We start from the raw sequence: 16,430 nt of genomic DNA on the forward strand, positions 1-16,430 counted from the left end.
GCCAACAGTGAAATAATTGTAAAAGGACAAAATGTACGGAAGAGGGGCCAACAGCGGATATGATGACAACTTCCTGGAAGTTTGAGCCATAACTGCCAGAGCAGAGTGTGCCTGCAGAGGGAAAGCTGGCAAAAGAAAGCAAGGGGTAGCCACTCTCTTCAAAACCCTGGAAAGTTCTCAGGACTCCAGGCATTGGGTACCTTCAAAAATGGGGAGGAAGAGAGAGGTTAAAAACACCAGAGCTAGTAAACAGTTTGTATTCGGAGCAACTGAGCTACCAGGCCCCTCCTCACCCAACACAATCTGACTGTGGATGGCAGAGAATCCTGTCTTGTTTGTTTAAACAAAGAGTGAAAGAGAAGGCCAGGCGCGGTGGCTCACGCCTGTAGTCCCAGCACTTTGGGAGCCTGAGGCAGGTGGATCACGAGGTCGGGAATTAGAGACCAGCCTGGCCAACATGGTAAAACCCTGTCTTTACTAAAAATCCAAAAATTAGCTGGGCACGGTGGCACATGCCCGTAATCCCAGCTACTCAGGAGGCTGAGGCAGGAGAATTGCTTGAACCCGGGAGGCAGAGGTTGCAGTGAGCGGAGATCGCGCCACTGCACTCCAGCCTGGGTGACAGTGCAAGACTCCATCTTAAAAAAAAAAAAAAAAAAGGCGTGAAAGAGAAGTACAAAGGTATTAGTTCTATGGTTCACTGCCATCAAGGCCAATGTTTCTGCAACTCTCCCAGCCTTACCTTCAAGGCTGAGAGAGATTTTGTCAGCTCCAAGCATCATGTCCTCATTCAAGGCAGGGAGAATCAAGAAGAGGAAGACAGTAGAGCCAGCAGCTCTTGTCCTCTTTTACCAGGAAACAAATGCTCTCTCAGAAACTGCCCTTCCCTAGCAGAAGTTTGCTTCTGATCCTTGGCCCTCATCAAGTTACGCGGCCGCCACTGGGTATAGGAAAAACTGGAAAGGCAAATACTGTTTGCCTCTTACAGCCTTCATGGAAGAGGCAGGCAAGGAGAAAGAGGGGTGGGGATGAATGTGGAGCAGGCAGAGTTTCTTGACAAGTGGGCAGTATAGATGGTAATGTCAGTGCCCAGTATCAGAGATGTTTTCTCTTGGGCTGGTCAGTGTCTCAATGTGAAATTCCCCAGCCCCCTGCCTAGTGGGAAGTGCACATAAGAGTCAGAGTTCCAGTGCCCAGCAGAAGGAGGAAACCAGGGTTCTCACTAGACCTCCTTACTTTCAGTAAGGCTCCTCAAGCCTGCCTCCACTGTGACAGATGCCCTCCATCTAGAGCTCAGAGATAGCCATCTGCATGAGGCAGGACCAGCCTCTGGTGGGGAGGGCTGGGCAAGGCATTTCTGGGTCTGCTGGCCTTTGTGTGGCCTTTCCCCCAGGCCTCCTGTTCTCAGCCCCAACCTGCACCTCCACCATCTAAGATGCCTCCTGGTCCTGACTGTTTATGGATCTGAGACCCCACTTGCTTCTTTGTCCACCTCCACCCCTGGAATTAGCAGAGTGAAGAAAACAGGAACACAAGACAGTTACTACTCTTCCATCCACTTACCTTCTTCAATCTCTCACCTCAAGGGGAATGGATTAATAAACTGCTGTGGATGCAGAACACAGAACATTCTGCAGTTATCAGAAGCAAAGAACCAGCTGCCTACACCACAACACAGATACAGCTCAAAAGCAGGGTGTTGAGGGAGAAACATAAGGAAAAGAAGGAAATCTAGAACAATACCCATTTATATAAATGAAAAGCACATACACACCGACAGCCATTAATCATAAAAAATGTGCTCAATTTCATTAGTCATCAGGGAAATGCCAATTAAAACCAGAATATGAAACCTCTGCACACCCACTGAAGGAGATAAAATGAAAATGACAAAAGTATTAAGTGTTAAAGGATGCATACATTCACTGCTGGTGGAGTGAATACTGGTGGAACCACTGTGGAAAACTGTCTGGCAACATCTGCTAAAAGTGAACACACACTATCCTATGACTCAGCAATTCCACTCCCAGATATGTACCTGGCAGAAATGGGTACATATGTTCATCAAAATTTATGTACTAGAATGTTCATAGGTGTGCTACTCATGAACCCCAAACTAGAAACTACCCAGACACCCATCAGCAGTAGAATGGGTAAAGTCTGGTATATGCACACAATAGGATGCTGTACAGCAACAAGAATGAATGAACTACAACAACAAGCAGCAACATGTGACTCTCATGAGCGTAAATCTGATCAAAAGAAGCCCGACACAAAAGAGCTCCTATTATACAATTCCACTTTAAATAAATATCAAAACCAGGTAAAACTAGCAAGGGGAATTCTATGTGACTGTAGTAGTTAACTCTGGGTGGGTGTAGCGGTGGTGACAGAAAGAGGGCACAAAGAGGTCTTCGGTGGTACTGATAACATTTGGCTTCTGTGTTGTGCTGCTCACACGGATGTGTTCAACAACAGAAAACCCTTTCAAGTGAACACTTAGGATTTGTGCATTTTTCCATTATGTAGTTTCAATAGAAGTAAAACATAAAAAGAAAAGCTTTGGGCTGGTAGAAGAGAAAATGCATATGCACAAACAACAATACTACCTGTTTTACAAGGATGTGCACATAAAGACCTACTTTAGCACTTAGAGAGGTGCCTGTGTGGAGAAGGAGATGGCAGTGGAGTGATGATGGGGAAAGAAATAAAACAAAAACACAAGAGAGGAGTAATGATATGGTTAACCCAGCTTTGAACCTGAGGCAAAGTAAAGGCAAACCTTGGGCGAAACTGAGGGGCGAATAAAGGAAATACTAGTTTTTAAAAACATTTATCTCTGACAGCCAACAACATGTTCCTCTTATTGCTTTAATTAAATAGGGCTGCCCAGGTGTGGTGGCTCACGCCTGTAATCCCAGCACTTTGGGAGGCCGAGGTGGGTGAATCACGAGGTCAGGAGTTCGAGACCAGCCTGGCCAACATGGTGAAACCCTGTCTCTACTAAAAATACAAAAAATTAGCTGGGCATGGTGACGAGCGCCTGCAATCCCAGAGACTCAGGAGGTCGAGGCAGGAGAATTGCTTGAACTGGGGAGGCAGAGGTTACAGTGAGCCGAGATCACGTCACTGCACTTCAGCCCTGGAGACAATGCAAGACTCCGTCTCAAACAAAACAAAACAAAACAAAAAATTTAAATAGGGCCTGGCAAGGAGAAGGGAGTAGCCAAGATCTTGGCAAGGGCTCTTTGTAGGAAGTGCCTGTCTCCAGACACTTGTTGCCTTTCTCTGCACTCTGAGGCCTCTCTTGGACCACAAGGTGTGCTTTTATGGATGAACTTCTACAGGGTCAGAGCTCTGGTTCCCCATCCCCTGGGCTTCTGTCCCCCTGTTTAAATTCAGGGTGCATGTAGACTTACCAGGCTCAGCCCACCTTTCCTGCTGGCAACATCCAGTTGCCCGATACTAAACAGGAGAGTGAAAACCCCACTTCTGCTACATATGGAAGGAAGGGAGGCAGGTATCCACCCCTACCTCCAGCAGCTTGTATCCTAGCCTTGTCTCCTGCTTGACCCAATGTCAGTTTGCAAGTAGAAGCTTCACTCTGAGGCCGAGAAGCCCGTGATGGAAGTTCTTAGGGGAAGTAGGACCTTCCTGCTACTGTACTCTCCTGCCTGGTAGGTGTGACTCTGGGAAGGCGGTACCGCACGGGGGCTGAAACGTTGACACTGCCTGCACTTCCCCTTCTGGCCGATAGTGGGAGCTGCTAGCCAACGTGAGGCTCGTCAGGCGCTAAAGGCTGGCAGCCGACCTGTGTGTGGTCCATCCGTCTGTACCCCAGACACCCCACTCAACTCGGGGCCGGAGAGGTCCATGTCCTGAACTTTCCTGCAGACTGACTTTCTTACTGATCCCCTCCTGCAAGCAGAGCAGCCCCTCCGTATGTACCTAAGGCGTCCAACGAAGCCCCACACCCAGGTCGCAAACGGACGCTGTCCCCCACCCCCCTCTTTGCCCTACCACCGCTCCAAGATCCCCATCATGGAGGAGCAGGTCCCAGCCTCTGGGCTCCCAAACCCAGCACCGCTGTGCCCTCTGAGACCCTGGCACCCATTTGGCTCTCTAAGAGTGGTTCTTGCTTCTGGGAGCCCTGAAAATGTGGCAGAAAAGTGTACCATCCCTTCCAATGACTGTACTTTTCTCGTGGGCAAAAGCTGATGGCCTGTTTTTTTTTTTTTTTGGTCGTTGTTTTTGTTTTGTTTTTCTGTTTTTATTTTTGTTTTTTAGAAGCAGCAAGATTTATTGTGAAGAGGGAAAGAACAAAGCTTCCACAGCGTGGAAGGGGACCCAAGCAGGTTGCCCTGATGGCCTGTTTTGTTTGAACAAGAAGTGTGTCCCCATAGGCCCTGGGCATGGGCATGGGAGCAACTGTTTGTCAGCGTATGTCTCCGTGTGTGTGTGCCTGTGACCATGTCTCTGAGTGAGAAACAGTGGGTGTGTAGGTATGTGACTCCAGGCTCTGCGTATGTCAAGGTGAAGGTTGTATGTGGCTCAAAAGGGTGGAGGTATATATATAAAGAGGTATATATATGTATATATATGTATGTGTGTGTGTGTGTGCGCGCACGTGTGGGTGTCTCTGTGTTGGTTGCCTGCTTGCTTCTGGGTCTGGGTGTGTGTTTGGTTCTGTCAGCATGTGCGTCAGTGTGTTCAGGTAGATGTGTACCATTGTGCAGATTTCTGTGGCATCACTAAGTGTGTCTCCAGGAAAGTGTGGTTCGAGTGAGTGTGTGTGTGTCTCTGTGTCAGTGTGTCAGTGGATGTGTGTCTAAGTCATGTGGGTGTCTAAGTTTGTCAGAGTGTCTTCCTCAGTGTCAGTGTGTGTCAATGATGTGTCTGTCTGCGTCTGTGTCTGTGTGGGTGTGTGGAGGTGTGTATCTGTCTCAGGGTGCATGTGTGTGTCTGTGTCAGTGCAGGTATGCCTATGGAAGCATGTGTCTGTCTCGGCATGAGTGTCAGTGTATGCCCGTGTCCACTTGGGTGGGTGGGTGTCTGGTAGCCTTCCCAAGTCAGCAAGGTTGCGTGTGTGTGTATATACTCCGGCGTGTGCTGGTGTGTATGCCAGTGTTTGTTAATGTGTGCCTGTCCGCGTCTGCGTGGGTGGCCATCTGTGGCGAAGCGTCCCCGGGTTGCCGTGTGTGTACCCCTGCCTGTGTCTGTCTGTCCGCGGCCGCGTGGGCGGCTGTCTGTGGCTGTGAGCCCCCGGGTCAGTGTGGGAGTGTGCGCCCCGGCGGGCGCCGGTGTGTCCCCCTCCGAGCGGGCGGAGCGCCACGTGCGGAGCCGCGGGCGCGTCGCTCTGGGGCGGAGCCAGCCCGGGGCCCCAAGCCCCAGGCCTAGCCCAGGCGGGGCCCGCCCCGACCCCGCCCCCGACCCCGCCCCCAGCCCGAGCCCGCGCCGCCTGCCCAGCCCGGGAGCCCGAACGGAGCCGCGGAGCCGAGACGGCGGCGGCGCCCGTAGGATGCAGGGATCGCTCCCCCGGGGCCGCTGAGCCTGCTCTCAGTGCCCCGAGCCCCGCGCCGAGCCGAGTCCGCGCCGAGCAGCAGCCGCCCACCCCGGGGCCGGGCCGGGGGACCAGCAGGTGAGCGAGCGCCCCCGCGCCCGGCAGCCCTGGCCCGGCCAGAGCCCCCTCCGCCTGCCGCCGCCCAACTTTCCTCCTCGAGGGCCGAAGCCTCCAGCCCCTGCGTGCTCCTCCCCTGCCCCGAGTCCGCCCAGCCGCTCCCTCCCCGATCAGTGCCCCAGAGAGCCGGAGGGGGAGAAGGGGCGCAGATCCGCCCGGCTGGAGGGTATCCCCGGGGGAGACGTCTGTAATCACCGTGCGCCCCCCTTCCCTTCCCTTTCCTTCCGGGTTTCCCGGTGCGCTGTCGAGGGCCGGGGGAGGGGGAGCTGCGGCCCCAGCTTCCCGGCCATCCCTGGCGCAGGCTCGGGGAGGGTCTGGGATTGGGACCCGGATACCGGAGGCCGCAGACCCCAAGGTCAGAGCGGCGACTAGGCGCGCAGTGAATGTGGTTCCAGAGAGCGGGGGTTGCGGGGGCTGACTGAGCAAGGCTGGACATGGGGGAGGAAGCCACGCACCCCCTTTCTCTGGGCCTAGGGGGAACCGTCCTCTGGGGCTGTCCTCTCTGTGGGACGAGATCTCTGCGCGTTTAGACCATGTAGAGATCTCGGTGCCCTTTGACGCCCTAAAGGGGCCGCATCTCCTCTATCTGATCTCTGTGCTTCTCGAAGGGGTGGAGATCTCTGTGCGCTGAGATTGGAGAGAGTTCTCTGCCCTCCTCTCTCTGAGCCAGACAGATCCATGCACGCTGATGGGAGGTGGCTCTCGACCTCTGTGTTATTTGATCGTCTTTGGTGGTGCTCTGGAAGAAAGTGGAGGTGCCAAGCTTTGTCCGAGAGGCCAAGGGCTGGTGGGGGCCAGATGTGTGGGGACTGTTAGTGGTGGTGATGAGGATGGGGGGAAATGATGTTGGGGACAAGTCCCTGGCTGTAGGCCTGCCTTGCAAACACCTGTTGGAGAGCAGCGCACAGCCAGATCAGGACGCCGTGGCTAAGATAGTGCAAGACTCACTCTTGTGCTCCTCAGTGCCTTCAGCCCAGCCCCGGGCCATGGGATCTATCTCGTCTTAAGGTCCTGGGTCTATGTTCCATTCCCAGGCATCTGCTCACCTCCTGCTGAGACCCCAGGTGTGTCTCCCAGTAAGCCTAGGCAGTATCATCCAGACAGGCAAACCAAATGACCCCCACCATGCCATGGCATCCCAAGCCCTCTCCCAGGTTCCCACCATCCTTCAGGATCTAGTGGGACCCTGAGCAGCAGAGGTCCCAGCTACTGGGGGCCCAGGCCCTTGCCGCTGCCCTCAACTCCATCTCTTTGACCTCATCTCCACTCAGTTAGAATTGGGCAGGTGCATACGAATCGGTGGTAATGAGTGAGAGGTGGAATGAGGGTGGTCAGGCTGCTGTCGCAGGAGCATGGAGAGGATGAGATCAGGTGACAGCCAGGGTGTGGAACACAGATTCTATGTTACAGTGTCCAGCTCTGTGCTGAAAAGAGCCTCATTAAACTTTTAATCATGTCATCACCACCATATTGTACAAGCGGGGAAACTGAGGCCCAGAGGAGCTCAAGGACTTATTCAATGTCATCTAGAGAATCAGTGGATTGGGGGCACCACTCAGTGTGAAGACACCTTGAGATCTACTTTCTGTGGGGCAAATAAGCCTAGAACTGAGCCAGGAGGATCTGAGCAGAAGGGGAACCAGCCCTGGGGTGCCGAGAGCCAGCATTCAGCCCAACGTGGCATGGGCAGCTGCTGTGCTCCAAGGTGCTCGGCCCCCTCTCTGTGTGTTGATCAAAGCTCCTCTGGAAAAATTCTAGGATTGACTTACTCAGCATGAAGATTGGGCTTGGAGGACTGGTGGGAAGCACCAGAGACAGCTGGGGATGGGGGAACAGCGGAGGCTGGTGCCCAGGCAATCCAAAGAGAAGGGAGTCCTGAGGGCAGCCAGGGACAGTGGCAAATTGCAGTTTGTGTTCTGTTCAGAGGAGGCTGGCTTATGCTCACTCTTGGGAAGGTTATTGGAAGGGTGTGCAGTGATAGAAGTGTGTCCCCAGAGCCCACTCACAGGAGAGGTGGTTACCTTTGGCCGGAATAGTCAAGAATCTTATTCTAACAAAAATAACCTTCCACACTGGGTTTTGACGGGTGAATAGGAGTTTTCCAGGCAAGGACAGTCCACTCTAGCTGTCAGGACCAGTATGTACAAAAGCACAGAAAAGTGAAACAGCACAATTATTAGTTGAGTGATTCATTGGGTCCCATGGTGTGAGGAAGAGAAGAGCGGAGTTAAAGCCAAGGTCACAGTCACGGGGGCCCTTGTGAGCTCTGCTCAGGAATTGGGAATTTATCCTCAGTAATGTTACTAAAAATAGCTAACATTCACTGAGTGTTTTCTGCAGGCCAGGCATGGCACTAAGCGCTTTATACGGTTAATCTCACTGAATCCTTGCATCAACCCTAGAGGTAGGGACCATCATAATGGCCATTTTGCAGATGGTGAAACTGGTGGTCTAGAAAAGTTAAATAGTTGCACACCATCACATTTTCTAACTAGCAGAACTTGGGTTTGAGCCCAAGTGTCAATATCTGCTGTGTACTATACCACCTCCCCAGCTCAGACCACAGGTGCCATCCAAAGTCTTTCCATTGAAGGAGAGGTGACTGGCAGCTTACCACAGGTAATAGAACTTATGGTGTCCCATCTTCCTTCTCTGTCAAGTGACATGCTGCTCTCCCATTCCCCACCTCCAATGTCTCACTAAGTGAGGTGTGCTGCCCCCTGGCGCACCATGAGAAGAAGAATGGGCAAGTTAAATTTGGGTTGGCAAGCTTGATGAAGAGCAAAGGAAAAGTGACAGATGTTTCATGGTTCTGATTTGAACCTGTTGTACTTCCAGGGACAGATGCTGACATCCAGAAGGTAGTTGGAGGGAAGGGCCCAGGAAGGAAGTATGTTCAGGATGGAGTTCTGGGCTGGAAATGGAAACTTGGAGTCTTCAGCAGAGGTTGGTCATTGGAGATGCGGCACTGAGTTAGATTGCCCAGCGAGAGTGCAGACCTGAGGTTCTCAATCCTGGTGACATTAGCATCACTTGGAAAGCTTTAAGTAAAAATACTTATGCTCAGGCTCCAGCCCTAGACATGCTAATTCATTTGACCCTGGGATGGGGCCTGGGCATCAGGAGTTTTGAAAGCACCCAGGTGATTCTAACGTAGTGTAGAGGGTAAGAAGGAAGGGGATTGAGTCAGGAGCCCAGAAACACTCCAACCATCAAAGCAGAAGTCTGCAGAGAAGGCTGAGAAGGAGCAGCCAGAGAGGTAGGAGGAAAGCCAGGAGTAGGAGGCACTGCAGAAGGCAAGGAGAGTGCCCCGCTCAGGGGGGAGGGTAAGTGCCCTGTTTCTTTCTGCTGAGAGACTTAAGGTACATTCTCAGAAGTTCATGGATAGATAGAAAAAGAATGAATAATTTAAAAAGAAGTGTCCATTAGATCGAGCCATGGTGAGGGTGCTGGTGACCTTGGTAGGAGAAACTCCACTCAGCGCCCGCAGAATGTAGTGCCCAGCACAGACAGGTTCTTGTTGAATGAATGAATGAGTGACTTGGTGGGAATGGAAGCCAGTTTGGAGTGGGTTGAGAAGCGAGCTGGAGGTGAGGACGTGGAGACAGTATGTGTAGACAGCTCTTTCAAAGAGTTTGATGGTTGAAGAGGGAGGAGAGAGATAGAAGGGAGCTGGCGAGGGGTGGGGTCAGGGAGGGCTGTCGGGAGAGCCTGGAGTGGACACTGTGGGCATGCGTGTCCGTGCAGCACATCGCCGTGCAGGAGTCTGGGGGAAAGCCTTTCCCTCAGTGAGGGCTGCAGGTCTGTGAGTTAAGATCGTACCAGTGAAGTGTGTAGTGGTTACTATTTGTTCAGGGGGCAGTCGGGAAGGCCTGGGTAGAGGGAATAACTCTTTCTGTGAATCTCTGGGAGGGAGATTTTGATGGCAGGAAATGTGATTCCTGCTGAGGGTGGCAGGCAGAAAGGGAAGAAAGCCCTTGCTCTGCAGAGAGAAGGGTGTTCCAGAAAGCCATATTTAGGGACAAGATGAAGTTGTCTAGGGCAGGTATCCAGGGTGATAGGATTGGGAGAAGGGAGCTGGAGTAAAAGCCCTGTGGCTAAATACATGAAGAAGGCAGAGAGAGGAAAAAGCAGGGCCAGTGGGTAGCCTGTGGACAGAGGCTGGGCCCCGTGGGGAGCAGACCCACTACAGGGCTGGCCAGGGCTGCAGGGGAAGCCTGGGACGGGAGAGCCCCACAGCCTGCTGCCAGCCTAGGCTGCCCTGATGCAAGGGTCTGAGGCAGAGTTCATGCCTTTGGGCCATGGAAGGTTCTAGAAGGTGTACAAGCTATAACAATTGTTCTTATGAAGTTTACGTAAAAGTAGGGAGATACCGTTAAACCAATCCATACAGAAGATAATTTGAGATAGGGGCTAGTGCTATGAAGGAAATACAACAGGACAATGTGATGGAGAGACATGGGGGTGACTCTAGACTGGCTGGGCAGGGAAAGCCCCTTGAAGGAGGAGACTGAACTGAGACCTGAATAACATGAAAGAACCAAGCCCGAGGAGATCTAGGGAAAGAATGTTACAGAGGGAACTGCAAGTGCAAAGGCCCTGAGGCAGGGGCAAACTCTGTGGGTTGGAGCAGAGGGAATGGAGTGGGGATGGAGAGGTTCTGTGCCTCTGTTTCTGACCCACCCCTTCAGACTGCCCATTCGGCTATGCACAGCTTACACCACTCGCCTCAGGCTGGCAGCGGTTCCTGGGGATGAGACTATTTTTAGACACAACTCTCCTCTCCGTGGGCCTAGAACATACCGTGTCTTTTTAAGATGATCAATATGGAATGACGCTATTTATAGAGACCCCACGTCAATTCTCGGAGCCTGGGACCCCCAGTGTGGGGAAAGTCCCAGGACCAGGCTTTGTGGAGGTAGGCACCACCCCTGGCACAACACTGGGGCCATCTGACATCAATTCTTTAACACTTATCTTACCTTCTCCACCCCGCCTGCCGTCACTTGTCTTTCCTGAAGAGCCACAGCCATGGGCTGGGGAGCTTGGTACCCACAGCCTCCCCCTGCAACTTCGTTTCCCCAAGGGGTACCTGGTGTGCCCCAAGCCCAACATAAAATTTAGTTGTGATTTGCGAAGCCAGAGTCTGATAGAACAGTTTCTCAACCTCTCTTGTCCATTCCTCACTCTCGTTTACTATTCTGGAGGGGCAGAAAAGGACAGTGAAAATTCTTAGGACCTCCTAGGTTCCCCTCAGAGGGCCAGGGAGAGATCCGCCCAGGACAGGAAGAATGCAAGGTTGAACTTAGGGGCTGAGCTTCCCTGGTGGGAGGTCAGTGTGGCCCAGAGCAGCCAGGGGAGACTGCCTGGAAGAGGTGGGACTGGTACCCCTCCACAGAGGATGCACAGAATTTGGAGAGGTGAGTGCTCAGATCATGTGGCTGGGCCTGTGGTTGGGAGAGAATGTCTATGCGCTGAGGCTTCAGTTCTTTCTCTCCTCTTTAGTTTCTTCTTCTGTTTAAATCTCCTAGGGAGGCAGTGGAAAGTCATGTCCCCACAGAGGTATTAGCAGAGTGGAGGGATGGCGCTGCTCTCACAGCATCTGTGTGCACCCAGGAGGGTCCCTTGTCCACTCAGAAACCCCTGTCATCATCACCAAGGGCTTTCCCTGGCCTCCTAACAGCCCTGGGTGGCCGAGGCTGGTGCTGGCTGCCCCATAGGCTCCAGGTCACACGGGGAAGTGGGCAGAGCTCAGACAGGACTTCACCCTTGCCCTTGCCCAGGGAGCCCCCGTGGTTTCTGGGAATGGATTTTGAACAGGAGAGAGGCTTCTCCTGGCACCAGGAGCATGGTAAATGCCGTTCTGGTGGGTATTGATTCCTCGAAGGCCTGTGCGAGGCAAGAGGCCGCTTTCAAAGAGATGGCAGAGCAGAGAGAGGTAATCTGGCTTCAGGCACCACATCGGTTCTCAGGGTACTCAAGCTACATTAGCCATCCCCCTACACTCAGGCTAGGCTGGGAGGTACCCCAAATGGTCTAAGATGGGGGAAAAAATCAGACCATGGGTGGGACCAGCCCAGCCCAATCAGTGCACCCTGCCTGGCCATCAAAGCCCCAGTCTCACTGACCTGCGCCAAGTGCAGGAAAGTGGCCCAGACAAGCCCCTCAGAGCCAAGGTGCCCGCCCTTGACTGCGCAGCTCTGCTGCCTCTGGGCATGCTCCTAGGAAGAACCCCAGCCCCGCATTCATTCTGTACTGAGCCCAGGGCTCCACTCAAGGGACACCAGCTGATGTGGGGTACAAGGAGGCTAAGGGCCAGAGGCCACCCACCCCAGCCTCTGTTCGTCATGTTCTGCTCATAGACGTGGTCGGAAGAAGACACGGGAGCTCAGTCGGCCATTTGCAGCGACAGCCTCACCACCGTGCTGGGTCAGATGCAGCACAGACTGCCAGTTAAATAAAGCGACAGCTAGTTGCCAACAAAACTGGAAACCCAAGGAAAGCCCCCACTTGTTTGCTGAGCCGAGGTGCCTATTAGATGTCTAATTGCTGAGCTTCTGTTTCAGGAAATCTGAGGGAAGGAGAGAAAAAAAACTCCCTAAGGATCCCTTGGGGCCTGTGGTCCCCAGAGATAGCTAGACTTCAGGTCCCTTCCAGTCCTCGCCTTTTATGATCAAATTAAGGACGTGTCCCCAGATGGGTGACTTGTATTCACAGTGCATTACACAGGGAGCTTAGATCACACTCGCCAACAAATAAAAGGTAAAAATCTCAAACGTCGTGTTGAGCAAAAACAGCCTGACACAAAAGAGCCCATAAGGTAGAATTCCATATGCATGAAGTTCTAGAATAGGCGAAACCAACCTAGGTGATAGAAATCAGAGCAGTTGACTGAAAGGAATAGTGGGACTTTCTGGGGTGAGGGGATGTTTACTGTCTTATTGGAGTGGCATTTGCACAGGTGTATGCATTTATCAAAACTCATCCAACTGTATACCTAAAGCATTTTCTTGTGTTTAAAGAATACCTCAGTATGAAAGAATATTAAGAAAAAAAGGTTGCACATTTGGCTATAATACATCATGGACACTTTTGTGGCATAAATTTAGGCTGGTTGATCGGCTTATTTCCCTCTGGACACTAAGAGACCCTAGAGGTGGGCCTCCCAGGTTTCCATCTCTCTTGGTGCACACAGTAGGTGCCCCATAAATGCCTCAGTTGCCATGGCATCAGTGCACAGTTCCTCTGTGAAGCTTTTTCTCAGCTCAAGTATTGAGAAAAATGAGTTGGAAGGAATTGAGCTAGAAAGAGACTTAGAATGCTGATTGCTGTCTCGGGCACCTGTGTGCCATGAGGGTGTTTCCTGGGCCACATGTGGGCACCTTTCTGGCCTGATTATGTGTACCATGTGGGTTTACACAGAGATGGTCTGGGGCCTGGGGTGGAATGCCCCTGGGTGACCGAGCTGGCTCTCCAACTCTGGGTCTCTGTGGTTTCAGGGTATTAGACCATCCAGGTCCCTGCCCTGGAGACCCATGGCCAGGGGCAGTGCTGCCTTGGCTGACAGCAAAGTGCCACTCAGCATATTCTAGATCCCCTGTGGATGGACCTGGGCATGTGTAAAGGGGCTAACAAGACTTGGGCCTGGGGGAGGGGGGGGTGCCCTGTACCATGTGGAGGGGGTACCTGAACGACCTGAGCCTTTTGCAGTTCCCCTGGCCTGGCACCCAGACACTGATGAACAGTCGATGGGTTGAATAAGCTGCTGCCAAGCCCCCAGCCCCCATCCTTACTGTGGGCAAGGGCTCTGAAGAAAAAAGCAGGGCCACCCGCCTTTCAGGGAAGAGAGTGGCTACCCCCAGGCCAGTTTGTCCTTGGGAGGTGGGCGAAATTCAGGGATCAGGCCAAAGAGCCCACTCTTCCTCAGCTCCCACCTCTGGAGGGGGACCTGGTCTCAGGGACCCCCATTTCATTTCATCCCTGCCTGGGGAATCACTTCAGCAGAGCAGCAGAGCTAAAGCGGGTGGGGTTTTCCTGTCAGCTGAATTAGCCTCGGCTTCAGCCTGGGTGTTGGAATAAATGAGATGCAAATGCATGTAAATGAGGGCATTCCCCAGCTTCAGGGTGGGTGTGTTCTCCTCCACCTCCGAGAGGGATGGGGATGATTCTGCAGGACTTAGCAAGATCGCTGGAGGTGGAGATTAAGAGTAGAGAAGGACAGGCTCCTCAGACTCTCCCATCTCCCCCAGAACTGGGCTCCAGACTGGACAGGGTTAATGCCTATGCAGCCTCAAAGGAGCGGAGCCTGTGGGGAGCTGGTTAGCTGAGGCCCCGTGCAAGGACGGACCAATGTGCCTTTGATCTGGGAGCAAGGACCTGAAAGCACAGGCCACCAGCACCAGCTGGCACCCCCACTGAGCCTTTGTCCAAGCTGTTAGCCCGGGAGAGCCGAGACTGTGCAGACAATTGCCTGGGCGGGAGGGATGGTCTGAAACTTACTGTCGATCCCTCCCACTTACATCCCCCACCATCCCAACCTGTGGCTTAAGCCTCCACAACCACCCACAGCCACTGCCAGAAACCAGGATGGCCACTTTCTGGTCTGTGGGGGACAATGCTCTTTCAATCCTTCCCTGCGGCCCCAGCCCCCAGCCCCACCCCTAAAGCAGATAGAAGTCTTCCCCGCCCCCTGCCCCCGCCCGAGACAGAGTGTCGCTCTGTCACCCAAGCTGGAGTGCAGTGCAGTGGTGCAATCTCCGCTCACTGCAACCTCCGCCTCCCGAGTTCAAGCAATTCTCCTGCCTCAGCCTCCTGGTAGCTGGGATTACAGGTGCCCGCCACCACGCCCAGCTAGTTTTTTGTATTTTTAGTAGAGATGGGGTTTCACCATGTTGGCCAGGCTGGTCTCGAACTCCTGACCTCAGGTGATCCACCTGCCCCGGCCTCCCAAAGTGCTGGGATTACAGGCATGAGCCACTGCTCCCGGCCTCAGGTAGAATTTTTTAAGGGCTTAGGGCCTGGTGGCTGGAACTTGATGTCAGTGCCATCCAACAGAAATATAATATGAGTCACAAACGCAAGTCACATATGCAATTTTAAATTTTCTAGCAGCCATATTTTTTAAACTAAAAAAAGTGAAATTAACTTGAACACATTTTATTTAATCCAGTATAATACTATCAAATATTATATTTAACTTGTAATCAGTATTAAAAGTTATTAACGAAATAGTCAACCTTCCTTATTGTACTAAGCCTGCAAAATGAATGTGACTTTACAATAGCACAACTCAGTCCACAGTAGCCACATTCCAAGCACTTGGTCGCCACATGCGGTGAATGAGTGACCACTCTGTTGTTGGACAGTGCTTGAGCTGGAGAGAAAAACTGCTGGGGAATCGGTTCTGCCAGGAAAACTGCTGACTCTTCGGGCATGGGCAGAAATAGGCTAGGTCTCCCTGGGGGCATCTGGGCTGCATAGAGGGAGAACCAGGCTCAGATGAGGCTGACAGGGCTGACTCTTAGCCTTGAAGTGGGGGTCACAGACACAGTCCAGACAGATGGGCCATAGGCAAGCCATGAGCCTTTATCCCACTCTTTGCACGTAGAGGTAGGAGGCAATGTGGTGCAATGGGTAGGCTCACAGGCCTGGCTTCAGACAGACTGGGGCTCACTTCATCTCTCCTAGAGTCAGATTTCCCGTCTGTAAAGCGAGGCTAATAAGCCCCGTCTTCCTAGGATTGTTGCAAGGATGAAGTAAGGTGATCCACGAACAGCACTAAGTGCAGCGCAGGGCACAGCGTGAGCATGTGATGCTGCTGGGGTGGCCCTTGGTCCAGTGCCTGGGGTTGGAAAAACTGAGGTCTAGAAAAGGGACTAAGTCACAGTGTGAGTGTGTATCCAGGCAATAGGAAGGTTAATCTCACATTCCCTCATTCTTTCATTCCTTCATTCACCAGTCCCTGCTTTGGGAGACCAGGACAAAAATCCAGGGGAGAGGCAGGCGTGCAAGTAAACTAGTCCATCCTGTGCTGAAGTAAGGATGGGAATTCAAGTGTGCCAGGAATACAGAGAGGAGGGAAAGAGCCAGCCCAGGCAAAGAGGGTTGGTGTGGGCAACAAGGAGGCCTTCTGAGCTTGATCTCTCATAAGAATAATAATAACAATAACCACAAGAGCAACTAAATTCATTTGGCACTTTCTGTGTGCCAAGCATGTACAAATATCAATACATTTATGTTTCACAGCAGCCCTGTGAAATAGATATTATTATTAACCCCATTTTACGAATGGGAAAACTGAGGTAGAGAAACATCAATCAATTAATCTGCCCAAAGACACAAGACAAATGCGTGGCCAGGGCCCAGATTCACTCAGGTGAGCTGGCTTCCAAGCACAGCCCTAACCACTTCCTTATCCCTAGGAACAGGAAATCTTCAAGAGCGCGAGGTGGGAGGCCAGAGGGGGAGGCAGAGGTGGATGCAAGGCCTGGTTCTCTGGCTCAGGGCATTTCCTCATTGCCAATGTCAGCAAGTCTGGGTGAATTTCCTTGCCAGCCACCACAGACTCTCTTTACTGATGACTCTTCCTCATCCCCTCATTATCTGTTGTTGATTTGGGATCCATCACTTTGGGAAGAAAAGTATTCTGTGTAGTCATTTTTAGGACCATGTACACAATGGGTGCTGATTAAATGTTCACTGAATCATTCAATTAATAAAATGAGTCTGTGAGGTGTTGATGGGTTGACATGTT

General features: G+C 52.3%; 1 protein-coding gene across 1 annotated transcript in view; it reads left to right on the forward strand.

Moving 5' to 3' along the window:
• The first annotated feature begins 5,482 nt into the window (after positions 1–5,482).
• SCN5A (sodium voltage-gated channel alpha subunit 5) overlaps positions 5,483–16,430 on the forward strand; it is a 100,377-nt gene continuing 89,429 nt past the window's right edge. Inside the window, exon 1 of the mRNA XM_058442855.1 lies at positions 5,483–5,638. The gene's annotated coding sequence lies outside the window, so the exon portion shown is untranslated. The remainder of the gene's footprint in view (positions 5,639–16,430) is intronic.

The sequence above is a fragment of the Hylobates moloch genome, unplaced genomic scaffold, assembly GCF_009828535.3.
Source record: "Hylobates moloch isolate HMO894 unplaced genomic scaffold, HMol_V3 SCAFFOLD_8, whole genome shotgun sequence".
In the NCBI taxonomy this organism is placed as follows: domain Eukaryota; kingdom Metazoa; phylum Chordata; class Mammalia; order Primates; family Hylobatidae; genus Hylobates; species Hylobates moloch.